We start from the raw sequence: 24176 nt of genomic DNA, 5'->3' as shown, positions 1-24176 counted from the left end.
CCAATTTTGTCAAGAGCAGTGGTCAAAAATTCAACCAGAAGCTTGCCAGAATGGCTACCAAAAGCACCTTATTGCAGTGAAACTTGCCAAGGGACATGTAACCAAATATTAACATTGCTGTATGTATACTTTTGACCCAGCAGATTTGGTCACATTTTCAGTAGACCCATAAAAAATTCATAAAAGAACCAAACTTCATGAATGTTTTTTGTGACCTACAAGTCTGTGCTCTAATCACTCTATCACAAAAAAATAAGAGTTGTAGAAATTATTGGAAACTCAAGACAGCCATGACATTATGTTCTTTACAAGTGTATGTAAACTTTTGACCACAACTGTACATATGTACATAACTTAAAAACATGAATAAATAATTAAAAAACCAACCTCCCTCTATCAAAATGTAAAAATACAGATATAGGCATCATGTAATGACAAAAAACGGACACATTTATATTAATAATGAGGCCTGATACCGAAGTACATGTTAAACTACTTCCTTAACGTAAATGACCGCCATAACCACAACACCAGGGGGCGCTCCACTAACCACGTTAAACCCAGACTCCGATCTAACAAAGGTCTTAACTCATTCTCCTTCTATGCCACATCAATGTGGAATGTGCTCCCAACAGGTATTAAAAGAAAGGGCATCTCTATCCTCCTTCAAAACCGCAATAAAAGTACACCTCCAGGCAACTTCAACCCTAAACTAACACCCTCCCCGGATTGTTAATAATCAAATGTAAACAATCAAATGTAGATACTTTTCTTATGCCTTCTGATCTCTCTCTCTCTCTCTATGTCCACTACTTGCTGTACATATCCTACCAAGTCAGACCTACACTGTTTCAATATCCATTTCTCTGTTCTCAATTGTTGATGACTGATGATAACAACCAAACCTACCAACCCCCGGCCCCCACAGCCCGAATTGTAAATAATGTAAATAATTCAATGTATACACCCTGATGATTATCTTGTGTGATGACTGTATTATGCTGATAATATATATGATAGTATATATCTGTATCATGAATCAATTTAAGTGGACACCGACTTAAACAAGTTGAAAAACTTATTCGGGTGTTACCATTTAGTGGTCAATTGTACGGAATATGTACTTCACTGTGCAACCTACTAATAAAAGTCTCAATCAATCAATCAATCAATCAATCAGCCTGAAAGCAGGTACCAATAGACAAGAAAAGTTGGTTTTGCATAATAGGTCCCCTTTAACACAATTCCTCTTCAGATGAAGTTGGGTTCATTGAAGACTTGAAATGATTGGTATCGGTGTAAATGTGGGAGGATGAGCGCTGTAGAAAATGGATAGATGCTATCCCTTACAGCTTTCCTCACTAAATCCGAGCTAATCCAACTTCTATATTTACTGGATTTAAAGCAGCCGACAAAGGCGCAGTGAGGGTGACAGGGAAACTAATGGCAAATAAATCCCATGAATAGCTTTAATGGCAGATGATTGTGGAAATCCTGTTTTCTTTCTTCCTGACTGGCACATATCCGAGATCAGGGGCCTGTGTAGAATATTAGCAGGGGAGTGGGTAGGGGTCGGGATCAGGTGTGGATGTTGTGGCTGGACACGTAATGCGTGCGGGAGGGGAAAAGCCTCTCAGGGGATTGAAAACCAAGGGGATGGATTGTAGAGAAAAACAGGATTGTGTCTCTCTATGAGGAAAAATGCAAACCAAAATAGAGGTGCTGACAGCTTCCTCTATGCAGACCCAGTGGGAGCGCTTATTCAGTTTTGTGTTGGGAGATAAGGGGGGAGATTTATTTATTCAGGTTGATAGCGCTGGCACGCTTTGAATGATAAAGGAGCGTGTTTGTGTGTGCTGCGCGCATCCACTTTCAACATGCCAGTCAGGATTAAAGGTTGCAACCTGGGGGTTAAAAATGTGGCGTCCATAAAGAAGTTTTGTTTGTAGACTTCTTTCCTCTCTCACACAGACCGGTGCACCTGGGATCTGCAGATCAAACGCCAGTCGGCAGGTTTCCACATCAAACGTATAGATCAGATTATTTTCATCCATTGTTTGCGGGGAAAAAAAAGACATCCAAGGGAGGAATAAGCGGAAGAGGGGCCTTTTGTTGTGGTTGATCCTCCTGGTGGTCGAGGGAAGGAGTTGGGCTCACTATGGGAAGAATCCAGTGTTATTTCTGTGCGACATGACATCTGTTCTGTATAGGACATCACATCCGCGCTAACTCGCTCCACAACATGGTGATTTATTTGCCTCGTATGTTTGGAGTTGGGGTCAGCGAAGCCCCGCATGGCGCTGTTGGCACAGCTGATGTGGCGCCACGGGAGTGAAGGCCTCCAAAGTAGCGTTTTGTTTTGACATGGGAGCGGTTGCATTTGGCTGCAGAAAGGCTGGCGACTAGGAAGGACTGAGTCTTGGATAACATCTGCGATTAATGTTTTACCAAATGAGTTGAGATACCATTCGAGTGTTGCGCTACGATCTGAGAGTCATAAAGGCATCAATGGTGGCCATCGTAGAACAGGAAGTAGCCTGCTAACTAACAAACATATGGACAAGCAAACACAAATACGGCGCGTTTTTGTTAACAGATCACTCTTGGAAGAGGTCTGATCCAACATCTGGTCTGATCCAAAAGTCCGAACTATCACGGAGATGCTCGATTTACAATTGCCGACATGCCATAAACAAAGACCCAACTGCTGCAACACACACTGTTGGTAACAATCTGATACAGTTGGTCTAGGAACGAGCAGCTACACAACAGCTAAGCACACAATAGCACATAAGCTAGACATATGTAGTTAGTAGATGTGTTAAAAAAATCTCATTTTGAAATAAGCGCGATTTGTCACGATTCGATAAAAAATAATCAAAAATTGATTTAGAAAAAAAAAATATATATATATATGTATATTTTATATATATTTATATATATATATATATTTTTTTATATATATAAAAAAAATAAATATATATATATATTTATATTAATATATAAATATACATATATATATATATATATATATATATATATATATATATATATATATATATATATATATATATATATATATATATATATATATATATATATATATGTATATATATATATATATATATATATATATATTTTAAAGCCATTTAGGCTGTACAGATTTACTTTAGCAAAAACAAATGTTGGATACTTCTTTTGTTGCCCTATTTGTATTAGACTTTGTTAAATGTTTGGGTAGCACTTTATTAAACAAAACCGATTTTCTTTTAAGTAATATAGAAGTTTATCAGAGCTGTTTATCTGTTTTATGAAGGAATGTAGTTAATCATAGAACTGGCACCCAATGTTATTAAAAAAATAATTTATTTAAAATTTAGAACCGATTTTGAATGGAATCGTTATCTGCTCAGTGGCCTAGTGGTTAGAGTGTCCGCCCTGAGATCGGTAGGTCGTGAGTTCAAACTACGGCCGAGTCATACCAAAGACTATAAAAATTAGACCCATTACCTCCCTGCTTGGCACTCAGCATCAAGGGTTGGAATTGGGGGTTAAATCACCAAAAATGATTCCCGGGCGCGGCCACCGCTGCAGCCCACTGCTCCCCTCACCTCCCAGGGGGTGATCAAGGGTGATGGGTCAAATGCAGAGAGTAATTTTGCCACACCTAGTGTGTGTGTGTGACAATCATTGGTACTTTAACTTTTAACTTTAACTTTACACTCAAGAATCGAATCGAATCGAATTGTGTGGTGCACAAAGATTCACAGCAATTAGAGTAGGGCTGTGAATCTTTGGGCACAACACGATTCGATTCTTAGGGGTAAGTATTAGATTCAGAATCGATTGGCACCCAATGTTATTAAAAAAAGTATTGATTTTAAATTGAGAATCAATTCTGAATCGAATCACTACCCTCAAGAATTGTGTGGTGCACAAAGATTCACAGCCCTAGTAAATAGTGTCCTTAATTGAAAAATATTGCAGTCTAAAACACAACATTTGCCAATATAAAGAAGTATCAAATACGTATAGTTGCATTTTACATACAGACACAAAGTCTCCACGGTAGAAGCGTATTTGAAAGTGTCCAGTTACAAACATCATTCAACTTACTGCGTCATGAGCTAAACCTAATTAATGATTGTGACCACTAGGTGTCGCCAGACAAACGAACGACCACTCCACTCCATCTTAAAGACAGCATAAGTCCATTCCTGGCATCCATTCATTTTCTACCGTTTGTCCCTCTCAGGGTTGCAGGGAGGCAGAAGGCGGTGTACACCCTGGACGAGTCGCCATCCCTGACAATTAACAATTAAATAGGTAAGTGTTTTTTATTCCTACCATTGTTCTCTGTTTGACTAATTTCCCTCAATGACGCATTTTCTGACATTCTACGAAACAAAATAACAAAAATTATGTATGATTCATGCTGATATCTTTGTGAGTTATGCTAGAAACATGTGCTTTTGTAAGGTTTGCAAACACAAAAACTATTTTTTACTCAATATGAAAATATAACTGTCATACTAAATATGACAGTTATTTAAACATAACTCCTAAACTAAACATGCAAAATGTGTAATAATGCCTGAAATAATTTATCTTTGTGAGTTTTACTAGAAATAAATGCTTTTTTAAGGTTTTCAAACACAAAAAACAGTGTTTTACTCAATATGACAGTAATGTTCTTAGAATCCTGAGATAATGCGAAAAAAAGCAATAAAAAATGTATTCAATTATAACTCCTAAACCAAACATGCAAAATGCCTAATAATGCCTGTATTAATGTATCTTTGTGAGTTTTACTCGAAACATATGCTTTTGTTAGGTTTGCAGATACACAAATTAGTTTTTTACTCAATATGACAGTAATGTTCTTATAATCCTGAGATAATGCGAAAAAAGCAATACAAAATGTATTCAAACATTACTCCTAAACCAAACATGCAAAATGTCTAATAATGCCTGTATTAATGTATCTTTGTGAGTTTTACTAGAAACGTGCATTTGTAAGGATATTGTACCCAAATTAATATCGGCTAACAAGGCTGTGAATCTTTGTTCATCACACATTTCGATTCACTTCTTAGGGCTAACAGTTCAATTCAGAATAGATTCTCGATTCAAAATGATTCGCGATTCAAAATCAATACTTTTTAATAACATTGTGTGCCAGTTCTTTGATGAACTACATTCCTTCATAAAATAGACAAACAGCTCTGATACCTTTTTATATTACTTCAAAGAAAACTGGTTTTGTTTTCTTAAAATCCTACCAAAACATTTACTAAAGTGGCTAGACAGGACAAATATAGGAAATCGATTTTTATTATTATTTTTTTATCGATTAAGAATCGTTACAAATAAGAATCGTGATTAATTCGAAAGTCTATTTTTTTTGACACCCGTATCGGCTTATACTCAGAGCTCCAACATCGATATCAAAAAGTTGTATCAGGAGTCGGAACACTCCAAGAGCCAGGTGCTTGAATAAAGGAAAACATACAAATGTTTTCCAAAAACAAGTCCATATTTTATTTAAGTAATATATCAAAGAAATCGCAAGATTTTACAGTACTTTGAGCTGGTTAAGAGTTTGGACAGGAAATTATAAGTCTGGTATGAGGAATCATTGCGTCATAAAAAGGCTGTGATAACTGTAAAAAAAAAAAAAAAAACCACTCCAATGAGGCGAGATTACTCATACTGTACTATAGGTGGGTTTGGTTAAGCAAATCAAGCGCTCCTTCTCTCTTGCTCGTGCTTCAAATGGCCTGTTGTAAACTTCCCCTGAGCCCACTGTAAACAAACAAACATTTGGGAACTTTGTTACTCTTACAGAGGAAGACATTTTGCGTTCTATTTGCACCAAATGTTCTGTAAACATTCCCCGAGGAGGGCAAAGAACATCGAGCATCAACACATTAAACCTGTGTGCTTTGAAAGCCTATGAAGACGTTGTCTCAAAGCCAGCCGCAAAGTAAAGTGTGCAAATAAGTTCAATCTAAATTTAAGAAATTATAGCTATAAATAATTATTGGTTATCTGCATCCCTGGTTTACATTCCACACAACTCAAGCAGTGATTGTTTACCTCAGTTTTTGCCCTTTTTGAGTGCCACCAAATCAGTTATGTGTGAAGTTATGTGCATACAAGCTGGGTCCTGGCTGGTGATTGAGGACGTTGAGAGAGCATGTGTGCGGGTGACGGTTGGAGAAAACTGTTGCATGCTGGGAAGACAGTTACTGTAAGTCAGCGGATGCTATTTTGGGACGGTCGCAGACGACATGTTGGTTCCGGTAAAAACATCACGTCCTCACCCTGTCTACAGCTGTGTGGATGCTACAATAGGGACACAAATACAGGGTCGTCCCGGTACCAAAATGTATTTTTATATTTTTCTAAATAAAGGGGACCACAAAAAAATTGCATTATTGGCTTTATTTTAACAAACAATCTTACGGTGCATTAAACATATGTTTCTTATTACATTCGAAGAACAATGTTGTCCTTAAATAAGATAGTGAACATACAAGACAACTTGTCTTTTAGTAGTAAGTAAACCAACAAAGCCTCCTAATTTAGTCTGCTGACATATGCAGTAACATATTGTGTCATTTCTTATACTAATATTTTGTCAAAATTATAAAGGACAAGCTGTAAAAATGGGTAATTAATCCACTTGTTCATTTACTATTAATATCTGGTTATTTTCAGTTTCAACATGTTCTATCTACACTTCTGTTAAAATGCAATAATCACTTATTTCCATTGTTTGGATACTTTACATTAGTTCTGGATGATGCCACACATTTGGGTATCGATCCGATACCAAGTAGTTACAGGATCATACATTGGTCATAGTCAAAGCCCTCATGTGTCCATGGATGTATTTCCTGAGTTTATAGACATAATATGAATTTAAAAAAAAAAAAAGGAAAAAAGATCTTGTGACGATAAAAATATCGATGTAATCATAGTAGTATCGACTTGATGCGCTATCGTACTTGGTATCATTACAGTGGATGTCAGGTGTAGATCCACCCATGGCATTTGTTTACATTCAGGAGTGTTATCTTTTATTATGTCCACTACTTGCTGTACATATCCTACCAAGTCAGACCTACACTGTTTCAATATCCATTTCTCTGTTCTCAATTGTTGATGACTGATGATAACAACCAAACCTAACCCCCCCGCCCCCCTCCACACCCCGGATTGTAAATAATGTAAATAATTCAATGTATACACCCTGATGATTATCTTGTGTGATGACTGTATTATGATGATAGTATAGATGATAGTATATATCTGTATCATGAATCAATTTAAGTGGACCCCGACTTAAACAAGTTGAAAAACTTATTCGGGTGTTACCATTTAGTGGTCAATTGTACGGAATATGTACTGAACTGTGCAACCTACTAATACAAGTCTCAATCAATCAATCAATCAATCAATTAGCGGTGACGCCGGTGAGCTATTCTATTCTCTTACTGTGTGTAGTGAAACATGTTTAGCTATTCCTCGTCCTGCAGGGATGATACTTGTAAAGAAACATACTTTATTCATCGCCATGGAGGCGAAAATGAGTTATTTAGAAGTAGCTAAAACACTGCCGATTGCGGCTGGATGTTAGCTGCTAGCTAGCTAGCCATGTCTCAAAGCACCTCTTGCTGAGGGCGTTTCAGTGTTATAACTTCACCTTTATTGTTAGTTTTTAGGCCAAAATGCATCCGTTCTCCCTTTTCTGTCTACACGCTGTGTCTGCTTGTAAGTACTGTTTGATTGTGCGCTGCCGAACATGCTCCTCTGCTCGTAAAACCAGCAATGTCATGACGTGACATCAATCAATCAATCAATTAGCGGTGACGCCGGTGAGCTATTCTATCCTCTTACTGTGTGTAGTGAAACATGTTTAGCTATTCCTCGTCCTGCAGGGATGATACTTGTAAAGAAACATACTTTATTCGTCGCCATGGAGGCGAAAATGAGTGATTTAGAAGTAGCTAAAACACTGCCGATTGCGGATGGATGTTAGCTGCTAGCTCGCTAGCCATGTCTCAAAGCACCTCTTGCTGAGGGCGTTTCAGTGTTATAGCTTCACCTTTATCGTTAGTTTTTAGGCCAAAATGCGTCCGTTCTCCCTTTTCTGTCTACACACTGTGTCTGCTTGTAAGTACTCAGTGATTGTGCGCTGCCGAATATGCTCCTCTGCTCGCAAAACCAGCAATGTCATGACGTCACGACGCGCCGTCATGCTTGTCAAAAAAAATAATTAAAAAAAATGGTATAGTACCGTTTTTGATTCATTAGTACTGCGATACTATACTAGTACCGGTATACCGTACAACCCTAGTAGCTACTTAAATTGTCTTTCTGGTTACGACTGTTTTTCGGTATGCATACCTTGTCCTGGCACTGTGACATGACGACAAAGAATACAACAATGGAGTCCACGGGATAAGTATAAAGATCAGCGGGGTCACCATGACCCACATTAGGGATGTTTGGAGATGCTCTCAGCAGCAGGGGTGCTTAAGGTGCGGCTCTGTAAGGTCAAGCCAGCGCTTTCCTGTCCCCTCCGCTGGGAGGGACCCCCAGTGTCAGTTTCAACAGGAAAAGACTGAAGGTCACAGCCCAGACTTATCGTTTTCCTGTGCGTGACAGACGGCTGTCTATTTTCACGTCCGCTGTCCGCTCAAACGCACACCTGAGCACGGAGCAACAGACTGACCGCACTTACGGTTATTTAATCGTCTCGGCCCATGAAGCCCTCCGCGCTGCGACTTCCTCCCGGGACCCGAACAGCTTCCGCGATAAGAGAGCTACGGCGCTCAAGACAAGGCTAAGTGCAGGAGCCCCAGCCAAACAATTCAAACATCTTTTTTTCCCGCAGATAAGAAGAGAAAGCTCTGAAACTGCGGAGACAGCCACTAGTTCCTTTGTACACTGATTAAGGAGACTGCTGGATGCATATAATCAGCACATTATTGATAGTCTTAATGAGAAAGACTCCGAGTCACTGAAGCCATTAGCCACCATAAAAGAGGCTTAATTGTTTTGTGTGCGCGTGTGTGCTTGTCGAGTGGCGTGCACACCTTCCTATGCAAGGACCAAGCTAATTAAATCCACTTCCTTCGTTAGCAACTTTTTTTCCTCCCTCTCTTAATTAAGAGGGTTAATTATGGGCCTGAGCAGAGGTCACAGGCGTGTCTGTGTGCATGTGCACGCTCCACACTTGAGCAGGCTGCGATAGCTTTAAAAAGAGCCGTGTGAGCTTACGAATTGAAGGGGTGCATATATCTGAAGTCCATTTGTCAGTGATAGTCAGCTTTCACTCTCCTTCGGCTGGATTTTGGAGCCTGAAAACAAATAAGTATTTGGAAAAATGTTCATATTTCCGTTGTAAATGCTCATTGGAAATGAGAGAATGTGCCTACAGTGGACTGGCATGGCATGTGGAAGTGTCCATCCATTCATTTTATACCGCTTGTCCCTCTCGGGGTCGCGGGGGTGCTGGAGCCTATCCCAGCTACTTTCGGGTAGAAGGCTGGGTACACTCTGGACAAGTCACCACCTCATCACAGCATTCAAAATGATAATGACAGATCACAAAAACATTTACTGTCTGCAAAATTGACCTGCTTCTAGAGATAAGTAAATACACTATATTGCCAAAAGTATTTGGCCACCCATCCAAATGATGAGAATCAGGTGTCCTAATCACTTGGCCCGGTGTATAAAATCAAGCACCTACACTGCAAAAACTGAAATCTAAGTAAGATTAAAGATCTCAAATAAGAGTGTTTTACTTGTTTTAAGTGTTTTGGTCCTAAATTATCTCAGTTAGATATTACAGCTTGTGGCTGAGATTTGGTGACCTATATTGAGTAAAACATGCTTGAAACTAGAATATCAACTGTTGCAAAGCCGTGTCATCAACACTCACAAGTATAAAACTACTTTTTTAAAGTAAAAATGTCTTATTTCAAGCATGAAATAAAAAATCATGACTGATACAATTGTGTCCCATAAATAAAACAGATGACAGCCAAATGGACTTTGCTGTTTTATTTTCAATGAAAAAAATAGAAAACACGTACTCATATTGTAGTACAGTTGGCACAGTAAACTGACAGCTAATATTTAACATGTGACATTTCAAACAACTTTGAACAGAAATAGTTCATGCACAAAAAAAAAATAAAAAAAAAAAATATATATATATATATATATATATATATATATATATATATATATATTCCTTGCGCACTAATGACTGAAAGAGCACGCACTTGGCGCGATTATGTCATGTTATCGATGGGAAAATGCATTTTTAGACAATATGATTTGCCTGAGCAGCTAGTAGACCCCGAGAGTAACAAGCGGTTGCCTTGTTGCCTTTCCATTAAGAAAAATAAACTAGTTTTTAGTATAAGTTTGCTGGTTTCAAGAAATGTAATGCCGAGTGCATATCATTATAATATCAAGATAATGGCACTAGCATTTACTTAATTTAAGAACATTTTTCAACATATTGCGAAAAAAGGTCTCATATTTGTTTTTTCTATCAAGAAAAGTGCACTTGTTATTAGAGAAAATATACTTATTTTAAGGTATTTTGGGGTTCATGAGGTTAGCTAATTTTACTTGTTTTGGAAAGTCTTGACAAGACAAATCTTCTTGTTCTATTGGCAGATAATTTTGCTTAGTTCAAGTAAAATATCCCTAATTTTTGTATTTTTTTCCCTTGTTTTTAAACACTGACTTTTTGCAGTGTAGGCATGGAGACTGTTTCTACAAACATTTGTGAAAGAATGGGCCGCTCTCAGGAGCTCAGTGATTTCCAGCGTGGAACTGTCATAGGATGCCACCTGTGCAACAAATCCAGTCGTGAAATTTCCTCGCTCCTAAATTTTCCAAAGTCAACTGTCGGCTTTATTATAAGAAAGTGGAAGAGTTTGGGAACAACAACAACTCAGCCACGCAGTGGGAGGCCACGTAAACTGACAGAGAGGGGTCAGCGGATGCTGAAGCGCATAGTGCAAAGAAGTCGCCAACTTTCTGCACAGTCAGTTGCTACAGAGCTCCAAACTTCATGTGACCTTCCAATTAGCCCACGTACAGTATGCAGAGAACTTCATTGAATGGGTTTCCATGGCCGAGCAGCTGTATCTAAGCCGTACATCACCAAGTCCAATGCAAAGCGTCAGATGCAGTGGTGTAAAGCACGTCACCACTGGACTGGATGAATCATGCTTTTCTGTCTGGCAATCTGATGGACGAGTCTGGGTTTGCAGGTTGCCAGGAGAACGGTACATTTTGAACTGCATTGTGCCGAGTGTGAAATTTGGTGGAGGAGGAATTATGGTGTGGGGTTGTTTTTCAGGAGTTGGGCTTGGCCCCTTAGTTCCAGTGAAAGGAACTTTGAATGCTCCAGGATACCAAAACATTTTGGACAATTCCATGCTCCCAACCTTGTGGGAACAGTTTGGAGCGGGCCCTTGCTCTTCCAACATGACTGTGCACCAGTGCACAAAGCAAGGTCCATAAAGACATGGATGACAGAGTCTGGTGTGGATGAACTTGACTGGCCTGCACAGAGTCCTGACCTGAACCCGATAGAACACCTTTGGGATGAATTAGAATGGAGACTGAGAGCCAGGCCTTCTCGACCAACATCAGTGTGTGACCTCACCAATGCACTTTTGGAAGAATGATGGAAAATTCCTATAAACACACTCCGCAACCTTGTGGACAGCCTTCCCAGAAGAGTTGAAGCTGTAATAGCTGCAAAAGGTGGACCGACATCATACTGAACCCTATGAGTTAGGAATGGGATGGCACTTCAAGTTCATATGTGAGTCAAGGCAGGTGGCCAAATACTTTTGGCAATATAGTGTGTGTATATATCCATCCATCCATCCATCCATTTTCTACCGCTTATTCCCTTTGGGGTCGCGGGGACGCTGGAGCCTATCTCAGCTACAATCGAGCGGAAGGCGGGGTACACCCTGGACAAGTCGCCACCTCATCGCAGGGCGTGTGTATATATATATATATATATATATATATATATATATATATATATATATATATATATATATATATATATATATATATATATATATATATATATATATATATATATATATATATATGTCTTAATAAGGTTTTCCAAAAAATAGTGCTCGATACCGTAGTAGAGCGCAATATATGTATGTGTGGGGAAAAAAAAATCACAAGACTATTTCATCTCTACAGGCCTGTTTCATGAGGGGGGTACCCTCAATCGTCAGGAGATTGAGGGTACCCCCCTCATGAAACAGGCCTGTAGAGATGAAATAGTCTTGTGATTTTTTTCCCCCACACATACATATATATATATATATATATATATATATATATACATATATACACACTGTGCTGCCTCTAAAAATATGGTTCCCTTTTCTTGACATTGCTGGTTTTATGAGCAGAGGAGCATGTTCGGCAGTGCACAATCACAGAGTACTTACAAGCAGACACAGTGTGTAGACATAAAAGGGGGATTGGATGCATTTTGCCTTAAAAACTAACGATAAAGGTGAAGCTATAATACTGAAACGGCGCTGTAAAAGAGGTGCTTTAAAACATGGCGAGCTAGCTAGCGGCTAACATCCATCCGCAGACGGCAGTGTTTTAGCTACTTCTAAATCACTAATCCTCGCCTCCATGGCGACAAATAAAGTAAGTTTCTTACAAGTATCCTCCCTGCAGGACGAGGAATAGCTAAACATGCTTCACTACACACCATAGAAGGATAGCTAACTGCTAACAGCAAGCTAGCGCTCATTAGTGTAAACAAATGCCATGGGTGGATGTACACCTGACATCCCCTGTAATGATGCCAAGTACAAGAGCGTATCTAGTTGATACTACAAATCGATATTTTTTATCATCAATCTTTTTTTTTTAAATTTATATTATATTTATAAACTCAGGCGGTCTTTAAATATAACCAAGGTATGATCCTGTAACTACTTAGTATCAAATCGATACCCAAATTTGTGGTGTCAGCTAAAACTTATGTAAAGCATCTAAACAATGGAAAGAATACATGTTTATTACATTTTAACAGAAGTGTAGATGAAACAAACAGATATTAACAGTAAATGAACAAGTGGATTAACAATCCATTTTCTACCGCTTGTCCCTCATAATGTTGACAAAATAATAGAATCGGAAATGACACAATATGTTACTCCATATGTCAGCAGCTAAATTAGGAGCCTTTGTTTGCTTACTTACTAATAAAATACAAGGTGTCTAGTATGTTTAATATTTTATTTAAGGACAAACTTGTTCTTCGATTGCAATAAGAAACATATGTTTAATGTACCATAAGATTTTTTGTTAAAAATAAAGTCAATAATGCAATTTCTTGTGGTCCCCTTTATTTAAAAAAGTATCAAAATACATTTTGGTACCGGTACATTTTAAGTGAAAGATGAGACAAACATACAACCTTACCTACTGTAATTATTATACCAATTAATACATTAATTAGTTTAAATCGAGAATCTCGGTAAATCAGGAATCGATTCTGAACAAATACAAACCCCGTTTCTATATGAGTTGGTAAATTGTGTTAGATGTAAATATAAACGGAATACAATGATTTGCAAATCCTTTTCAACCCCTATTCAGTTGAATATGCTACAAAGACAACATATTTGATGTTCAAACTCATAAACTTTTTTTTTTTTTTCCCCGCAAATAATAATTAACTTACAATTTCATGGCTGCAACACGTGCCAAAGTAGTTGGGAAAGGGCATGTTCACCACTGTGTTACATGGCCTTTCCTTTTAACAACACTCAGTAAACGTTTGGGAATTGAGGAGACACATTTTTTAAGCTTCTCAGGTGGAATTCTTTCCCATTCTTGCTTGATGTACAGCTTAAGTTGTTCAACAGTCCGGGGGTCTCTGTTGTGGTATTTTAGGCTTCATAATGCGCCACACATTTTCAATGGGAGACAGTTCTGGACTACAGGCAGGCCAGTCTAGTACCTGCACTCTTTTACTATGAAGTCACGTTGATGTAACAACGTGGCTTGGTATTGTCTTGCTGAAATACGCAGGGACGTCCATGGTAACGTTGCTTGGATGGCAACATATGTTGCTCCAAAACCTGTATGTACCCTTCACAGATGTGTAAGTTACCCATGTCTTGGGCATTAATACACCCCCATACCATCACAGATGCTGGCTTTTCAACTTTGCGCCTATAACAATCCGGATGATTATTTTCCTCTTTGGTCCGGAGGACACGACGTCCACAGTTTCCAAAAACAATTTGAAATCGTCAGACCACAGAACACTTTTCCACTTTGTATCAGTCCGTCTTAGATGAGCTCAGGCCCAACGAAGCCGACGGCGTTTCTGGGTGTTGTTGATAAACGGTTTTCGCCTTGCATAGGAGAGTTTTAACTTGCACTTACAGATGTAGCGACCAACTCTAGTTACTGACAGTGGGTTTCTGAAGTGTTCCTGAGCCCATGTGGGGATATCCTTTACCCACTGATGTCGCTTGTTGATGCAGTACAGCCTGAGGGATCGAAGGTCACAGACTTAGCTGCTTACGTGCAGTGATTTCTCCAGATTCTCTGAACCCTTTGATGATATTACGGACCATAGATGGTGAGATCCCTAAATTCCTTGCAATAGCTGGTTGAGAAAGGTTTTTCTTAAACCGTTCAACAATTTGCTCACGCATTTGTTGACAAAGTGGTGACCCTCGCCCCCTTCCTTCTTTGTGAATGACTGAGCATTTCATGGAATCTACTTTTATACCCAATCATGGCACCCACCTGTTCCCAATTAGCCTGTTCACCTGTGGGATGTTCCAAATAAGTGTTTGATGAGCATTCCTCAACTTTATCAGTATTTATTGCCACCTTTCCCAACTTCTTTGTCACGTGTTGCTGGCATCAAATTCTAAAGTTAATGATTATTTGCAAAAAAAAAAAAAAGTTTATCAGTTTGAACATCAAATATGTTGTCTTTGTAGCATATGCAACTGAATATGGGTTGAAAATTATTTGCAAATCATTGTATTCTGTTTATATTTACATCTAACACAATTTCCCAACTCATATGGAAACGGGGTTGTATATAAACATAATATTTGTAGCATGAGTCGATAATATCATGTCATGTCTGTATTATCATGTTTTGTTTTAAGTCATGTTTTGTTTAGTTTCTGTCTTTTCACTCCCTTGTCTGGTCACCATAGCAACCATTAGTTTTCACCTGTCACGTCACGCACCTGTTTCACGTCTTGAGTCACGCACCTGTTTTCGTTAATCATGTCTGTAGTATTTAAGTTCAGTGTTTTTCAGTTTGTTTTTCTGACGACCTCGGACCCCATACCACACCACATTTATGCTCTGTCCATTGTTTCATGGCCATGTTCACGCTGCTCCTTTTTTGTCCAAGCCAAGTAAGTTTTTGTTCCATGTTTATAATCTTTTTGTTTTTTCATAGTTTATTATCCGCCACTGTGCGCGCTTTCATTTATCCCTTTTTTTGATATATTAAATTGATATATTAAAACCCGCCATGTACCTTAATTCCCGTCTCGCCCGTGCCAACTTTCCGTTGCATCCTGGAAAAGCAAACACCCCGGACCAAGTCATGACAGTAGGTCGTCAGCAGACCCGCTTTTCCGCACCTGAGTTGGACATGTTCGACGAGGCTTCTTGGGCGGTCCTGTGCGCGATGGAGGAGGAAACGCGGCGCTACTCCTCCATGGAGTATAGAGACTTCATTTGGTCCCAGGACGACACAGCGTCACCTCAGTCGCGGAAGCGCCGCTCCCGACGAATGACGTCAGGTAGAACTTCCGCGAGCCTGCAGGACACGCCGCTCCCACATGCCCCTCCCCCTCCGGGCGGAAGCAAGCAGCAGCCAGCCCGTCTTCGCCCGGATGACGTCAAAGACCAGGATTTTTTTTTTCTGAATTCTTTTTCTTTTGATTCCCCGCTCCCCAGGACTCAAGCCACACCCAAGACACAGAACAATTTTTTTCACCCACTCAATCCCAGGCACAAGAAAGACAATTTGGACAATTTAATGGGGAAGTTTCTGCCCTCCTCCGCCCACCCCTACAGAGAGTTCCAGACCGCAGGGAGCGCGTCTGGTATCCGCCCCTTGAGGGGGGGGCTAGGGCTGGGAATTGTTCAGGTGGGGTGGCTCAGCATCACCATGTCAAGCCACAGCCTCCCTCACGGCCGCCACCACCAGTCTTCCGACCTGTCAAGCCACAGCCTCCAGCACGACCGCCCTCACCAGTGTTCCGACCCGTCAAGCCACAGCCTCCAGCACGACCGCCCTCACCAGTCGTTTACCATGCCAAGCCGCAACCCCCAGCTAGACCACCTGCTCCGGTACCAGCTCCACGACGTCAAGCTCCGGTACCAGCTCCACGACGTCAAGCTCCGGTACCAGCTCCACGACGTCAAGCTCCGGTACCAGCTCCACGACGCCAAGCTCCGGTACCAGCTCCACGACGCCAAGCTCCGGTACCAGCTCAACAAGTCCAAGACCAAGACCCGCCATGCCAAGACCAAGACCCGCCATGCCAAGACCAAGACCAAGACCAAGACCCGCCATGCCAAGACCAAGACCAAGACCCGCCATGCCAAGACCAAGACCCGCCATGCCAAGACCAAGACCCGCCATGCCAAGACCAAGACCCGCCATGCCAAGACCAAGACCCGCCATGCCAAGGCCAAGACCAAGACCCGCCATGCCAAGGCCAAGACCAAGACCCGCCATGCCAAGGCCAAGACCAAGACCCGCCATGTCAAGACCAAGACCCGCCATGCCAAGACCAAGACCCGCCATGCCAAGACCAAGACCAAGACCCGCCATGCCAAGACCAAGACCAAGACCCGCCATGCCAAGACCAAGACCCGCCATGCCAAGACCAAGACCCGCCATGCCAAGGCCAAGACCAAGATCCGCCATGCCAAGGCCAAGACCAAGACCCGCCATGCCAAGGCCAAGACCAAGACCCGCCATGCCAAGACCAAGACCAAGACCCGCCATGCCAAGACCAAGACCCGCCATGCCAAGACCAAGACCCGCCATGCCAAGACCAAGACCAAGACCCGCCATGCCAAGACCAAGACCAAGACCCGCCATGCCAAGACCAAGACCCACGCCTAGACCAAGACCAAGACCCACGCCGAGCTTCGCCGCCGGACGCGCCACGCCGAGCTTCGCCGCCTGACTTGCCACGCCGAGCTGCCACGCCTGCCAAGTTGACCACGCGCCTGTCTCCTCGTCGGCCACGGATATGGCCGCTACCTGGTCGTCCGCCACGCCAAGTGCGCCCACCTCCCAGTCGGCCACGAATGTGGCCAATCCCTGGGCGCCCGCCTCGCCTGCTGCAGCGGCGTTCCACTCGCCGCCGCCACTTGACTTTGCCTCGGTGGATTCGGGGCCACTTGGGCTGGCGACCCACCGCCATGTCCCCCTCCCGCCCTCCCATGACTTTTGTTAAGTTTTTTTTTTTTCTTGGACATCTGGTATCTGTCCTTAAGGGAGGGGTTCTGTCATGTCTGTATTATCATGTTTTGTTTTAAGTCATGTTTTGTTTAGTTTCTGTCTTTTCACTCCCTTGTCTGGTCACCATAGCAACCATTAGTTTTCACCTGTCACGTCACGCACCTGTTTCACGTCTTGAGTCACGCACCTGTTTTCGTTAATCATGTCTGTAGTATTTAAGTTCAGTGTTTTTCAGTTTGTTTTTCTGACGACCTCGGACCCCATACCACACCACATTTATGCTCTGTCCATTGTTTCATGGCCATGTTCACGCTGCTCCTTTTTTGTCCAAGCCAAGTAAGTTTTTGTTCCATGTTTATAATCTTTTTGTTTTTTCATAGTTTATTATCCGCCACTGTGCGCGCTTTCATTTATCCCTTTTTTTTGATATATTAAATTGATATATTAAAACCCGCCATGTACCTTAATTCCCGTCTCGCCCGTGCCAACTTTCCGTTGCATCCTGGAAAAGCAAACACCCCGGACCAAGTCATGACATATCAAAGTTTAAAACATATGCAATTGCACGCTTTACATTGTTTTTTTATCCGTCAAAATGGAAACAATGAATATAATTAGTAAGAATTAATATTTAGCGGATCCATTAAATGACGTGGCGGGCCAGATCTGGCCCCCGAGCCTTTTTGCCGATCCGTGTGAACAGGGCCAGTTTCAGGTTGTTTTCCAAATGCACACTTAAAGTCGCAGCACTTCGAGTTGATGCTGCAGTTTGAGTTCTGCATCCATAGCGGGGAACAATACAGCAATACAATACACTCCCTGCTCCCCACTGCTCTCACACACTCCATTAGAGTTGATGGTGCGCACTTGTGTGAACGTATACTTGCTCTTCCCTTTGAGGGTCATACATCCTGTCTGGGGCGGGGAGTGGGGGTGGGAGAGTAGTACCCTTTTGCCACTTCATCAGCTCGGGTCCGCACCGCTGTTAACATGTGCGCTCGGCACTAAAAGCAAGACATTACCACCTTCCTACGCTCGGCTGATTCCTCGCTACGCTGCGGGAGGGTTTTGTATGTGCGGAGGGAAAAATAAACATTAAAGCCGGCGTCTGCGATGCACTAGATTATACTTAAAATCCTTGTTTTGCTGTATTATCTCATTAGCAATCATAAGAACCCTACATCACGGTTGTTTTCAGGGAAAGGCTTACAGATGTGCGTCTGTCACGCTTCCATGCCGGTGCATCATTAGATATTGCTTTCTACTAGCCTCTGGTGTGTGGGCGATGGGAGGGGGTCAGCGTTGCCACTGGCAGTAAACGAAGGCAGCCATCAGCTCTGCACAAGGGAGCAAACACCCCATTAAATCAGGCCTCCACATATTACTGCAATAAAAGCCTCTGCTCTTGCCTTTATGGCCTTTTTAATTATGTCTATTCGTCTTCCCGGGCACGTGAGCAACAGTTCATGATGAGCCCCATTTTGTGAGTAGAGAACGCTGGAGGAAGGGGTTGTCTGCCCAGTAGGGGGGGGGGGGGGGGGGGGGGGGGGGGCTGAAATATGGCTGTTGTTACCGAGATGGCATTTTGCGTTTTGTCTCGCGGTACGAAAGCAGTGTTGCTACATTTCTATTTGACTCGGGAGGCCCTTTCTTTTTGGTCTGAGGTTGAAGTGAGCACACTGAAGTGTGCAGACTTTATCTTTCATTACACTGGAGCCCACTACCCAGCACTTGTATATGTAGATGGATGAAGCAATAAAGTTCCCTTTGTACGTTTTATGCCTAAGTCGTTTCCTGCAAAGTTTGGACACAACAGCTTTTAACGGGGCGAAGGCGCCCCAGAATCTACCTGTTTGTTTGGTATCGCTAACAAAATGTATTTCTTTTTTTTAAATTTTATTTCTTTTTTTTTTAAATTATGAATTTATTAATCAATCAACAAAACAATTCAATCCAATTCCAAAACCAAACCCGTTCCAGCAACATTAAGAACAACAATAAACAGAGCAATTGAGAGCAATTGAGGACACACAAATCCAAATGTAGTGAAACAAAAATTAACATTATCGACAACAGCATCAATATTAGTAACAATTTCAAAATAGCAGTGATTAAAAAAACCCTCATTGATATCATCATTAAAAACATTAATACAAAATAATAAAAAAAATAGAAATGAACAATAGTGTCACAGTGGCTTACACTTGCATCACATCCCATAAGCCCGACAACACACCTCGTCCAACATTTTCCACAAAGATATAATAAGTCATATTTTGGTTCATTTATTAGTTGAAACAAATTTAAATAATGGATCCCATATTCCAATATATGACTCATTATTATCTAAACTAAATGCAGTTTGTTCTACTGATATCATCTCCATAGCTTGTGTGTACCAGTCAGTATGAGTTGGACAAGTGACAAAATGTATTTCGAAACTTTTCAAAACAAAGGTGACCACAAAAATTTCATTATTGGCTTTATTTTAATAGAAAATCCTACGATACATTAAACATACCGTATTTTTCGGACAATAAGGCGCACTTAAAATCCTTTCATTTCCTCAAAAAACGACATTGCGCCTAATGTACGGAATAATTCTGGTTGTGCTTACCGACCTCGAAGCAATTTCATTTGGTACATGGTGTAATGATGAGCGTGACCAGTAGATGGTAGTAGGGTTGCAAAATTCCGGGAATATTCAAAGTTGGAAACTTTCCAAGGGAATTGACGGGAATGAATGGGAAATTAATGGGAATAAACATTAAATGCAACATGCTAGATCTTGCAGCATGATTATTAGCTAAAACAACCTGATTTAATGCAAATTCAGTTGAATTTCAACCCTGCACTGTGCATTCTTCCATCACATGCACAGATAATTCCCAGCATGCTACACACTACAGGCCACACTAGTATTTGAGCCCAAGGACTTCATCCAGTCAGGCAAGTTTTGGTGATATTACTGGGGTAAATATATTTGATCTATGGTATTTAAGTTTAATAGAGGTGTAATTGCTTGTTACTGTATGACTGTAGACTACTCCAGCAGACTTCCACTCAAGCTAGCTAGCTTTTCTTGTACTTGTTGGGGCCAATATCTCTAGCTAGCTAGGTTTATGTACCACCACTGTCTCATAATGGACCGAAAATATATCTCCGTTAGCCGAGATGCTAATTTTGTCTATGTTAAATCCCATTCATTTAGCATAAATGAATGATTTACGAATCCCGAATATACCTTTTTTGTGATCTGTAAAGTTCAACTCGCAAATACTCAATCAAAATGTGCAGTGTCCTCTGCCTTCTGTTGTCATACAAGAATGTAGGTTAGAGTTTGATATAGCATGCTGATTGAGTGTTCATTTATTCATCTAGCCTACCATATTTCTATTTATTTGTCCATCAATAAAATATTTGTGTGTGTGTGTGTGTGTGTATCAGTGACGTGCGGTGAGGTTGATGGCTGGTGAGGCACTGACTTCATCACAGTCAGATTTACAAACATATGAACCCTAAAGAGTATCTTATTCATCATTTGATTGGCAGCAGTTAACGGGTTGTGTTTAAAAGCTCATACCAGCATTCTTCCCTGCTTGGCACTCAGCATCAAGGGTTGGAATTGGGGGTTAAATCACCAAAAATGATTCCCGGGCGCGGCGCCGCTGCTGCCCACTGCTCCCCACTGCTCCCCTCACCTCCCAGGGGGTGAACAAGGGGATGGGTCAAATGCAGAGGACACATTTCACAACACCTAGTGTGTGTGTGACAATCATTGGTACGTTAACTTAACTTTAACTTTACACATACAAACTGTAGCACACAAAAAAGCACATTTAATAAAAAAACGTTATTATGGTCTTACCTTTACTCATAAATGCGCCGCTGTTGTGCTGGATTAATGAACCCCCTGATGGGAGTGTTATATCAACTAAAGCCCTCACTTCAACTTTCCACGTGCAAGATTGACTCTATTTAAAAAAGTGTAACCGAGGGTTTATAAATGTCGCCTATACTGTATGAAACTACAAAATAACAAACACGGAGGCTCCAGTTTACACGAGGACCACTTTATTTACTTTCTTTCAAAAACTTCCGCTCCACTCCAACGTGTCAAAATTCCGCTCTTAGCGCCTACAAAATAAGAGCTCAAGGCATATACTGTATAACAGCGCATAACAGGAACTTAACATCACAAAGAGGAAAGCCCATAAAAATAGGTTACAAAAGTTATTTAATAAGAAGCCAAAAAGTGCAAAAACAATAATGTTCGTGTTGGAGGAGTTGTGAATTAGGTACACCTGCAGTCTGCAGGCGTACCTAATGTTGTGGCCCTGCAGTCATTCACAACTCCTCCAACACGAACATTATTGTTTTTGCACTTTTTGGCTTCTTATGAAATAACTTTTTTAAATAGATTCAATCTTGCACGTGGAAAGTTTAAGTGTGGGCTTTAGTTGATATAACACTCCCGTCAGCGGTTGCCTTGCATTCTACAGCGGGGGTGCAGGAGGCGAGCCTCACACAGTGCGTCTTTTGCAGCCGTTTTATGATCGCTCAGCACAAGAAATACGTTACACACATACAGTTGTTGACAAAATACACTGTACATTATATACCTCAGCTAACTAAACTATGGAAATTTATAATATAGTTCATATAGCAATACGGTCTCACTGCACAGCAGACCAGCAGTTAGCCGAGTCCGTCCATGTTGAGGCACTGAGTGACGTGCCTCGACTGGCTGCTGTTCACCGCACCGTCTCTTCTCAGTATTTGAACGGCAAATGTGAAAATTCAGCGATTTTGAATAAAAATAATCTAAAACTGGTGAAGTTAAATGGAAAATAACTTTATAGTATAATCACTGGATACATTTAACAATTTAATATATATTTTTTTCTTTTTACATTTTTTTTCTTTTCCATGATGACTGCACGTCACTGGTGTGTATATATATATATATATATATATATATACAGGTAAAAAACGGTGGTATATATATATATATATATATATACAGGTAAAAGCCAGTACCTACTCAGTGGCCTAGTGGTTAGAGTGTCCGCCCTGAGATCGGTAGGTTGTGGGTTCAAACCCCGGCCGAGTCATACCAAAGACTATAAAAATGGGACCCATTACCTCCCTGCTTGGCACTCAGTATCAAGGGTTGGAATTGGGGGTTAAATCACCAAAAATGATTCCCGGGCGCGGCCACCGCTGCTGCCCACTGCTCCCCTCACCTCCCAGGGGGTGATCAAGGGTGATGGGTCAAATGCAGAGAATAATTTCGCCACACCTAGTGTGTGTGTGACAATCATTGGTACTTTAACTTTAACTTTAAATTAGAATATTTTGAAAAACTTGATTTATTTCAGTAATTGCATTCAAAAGGTGTAACTTGTACATTATATTTATTCATTGCACACAGACTGATGCATTCAAATGTTTATTTCATTTAATTTTGATGATTTGAAGTAGCAACAAATGAAAATCCAAAATTAGAATATTACTTAAGGCTAATACAAAAAAGGGATTTTTAGAAATGTTGGCCAACTGAAAAGTATGAAAATGAAAAATATGAGCATGTACAATACTCAATACTTGGTTGGAGCTCCTTTTGCCTCAATTACTGCATTAATGCGGCGTGGAATGGAGTCGATGAGTTTCTGGCACTGCTCAGGTGTTATGAGAGCCCAGGTTGCTCTGATAGTGGCCTTCAACTCTTCTGCGTTTTTGGGTCTGGCATTCTGCATCTTCCTTTTCACAATACCCCACAGATTTTCTATGGGGCTAAGGTCAGGGGAGTTGGCGGGCCAATTTAGAACAGAAATACCATGGTCCGTAAACCAGGCACGGGTAGATTTTGCGCTGTGTGCAGGCGCCAAGTCCTGTTGGAACTTGAAATCTCCATCTCCATAGAGCAGGTCAGCAGCAGGAAGCATGAAGTGCTCTAAAACTTGCTGGTAGACGGCTGCGTTGACCCTGGATCTGAGGAAACAGAGTGGACCGACACCAGCAGATGACATGGCACCCCAAACCATCACCCAACCATGCAAATTTTGCATTTCCTTTGGAAATCGAGGTCCCAGAGTCTGGAGGAAGACAGGAGAGGCACAGGATCCACGTTGCCTGAAGTCTAGTGTAAAGTTTCCACCATCAGTGATGGTTTGGGGTGCCATGTCATCTGCTGGTGTCGGTCCACTCTGTTTCCTCAGATCCAGGGTCAAAATCCCTTTTTTGTATTAGCCTTAAGTAATATTCTAATTTTGTGACACACGGAATTTTGGATTTTCATTTGTTGCCACTTCAAATCATCAAAATTAAATGAAATAAACATTTGAATGCATCAGTCTGTGTGCAATGAATAAATATAATGTACAAGTTACACCTTTTGAATGCAATTACTGAAATAAATCAAGTTTTTCAAAATATTCTAATTTACTGGCTTTTACCTGTATATATATATATATATGTATGTATATATTAGGGATGTCCGATAATGGCTTTTTGCCGATATCCGATATTCCGATATTGTCCAACTCTTTAATTACCGATACCAACCGATACCGATATATGCAGTAGTGGAATTAACACATTATGCCTA

The sequence above is a fragment of the Nerophis lumbriciformis genome, linkage group LG23 (genome assembly GCF_033978685.3).
Source record: "Nerophis lumbriciformis linkage group LG23, RoL_Nlum_v2.1, whole genome shotgun sequence".
Lineage (NCBI taxonomy): Eukaryota > Metazoa > Chordata > Actinopteri > Syngnathiformes > Syngnathidae > Nerophis > Nerophis lumbriciformis.
The sequence above is the reverse complement of the archived record's forward strand: the minus strand, read 5'-3'. Positions refer to the sequence as shown.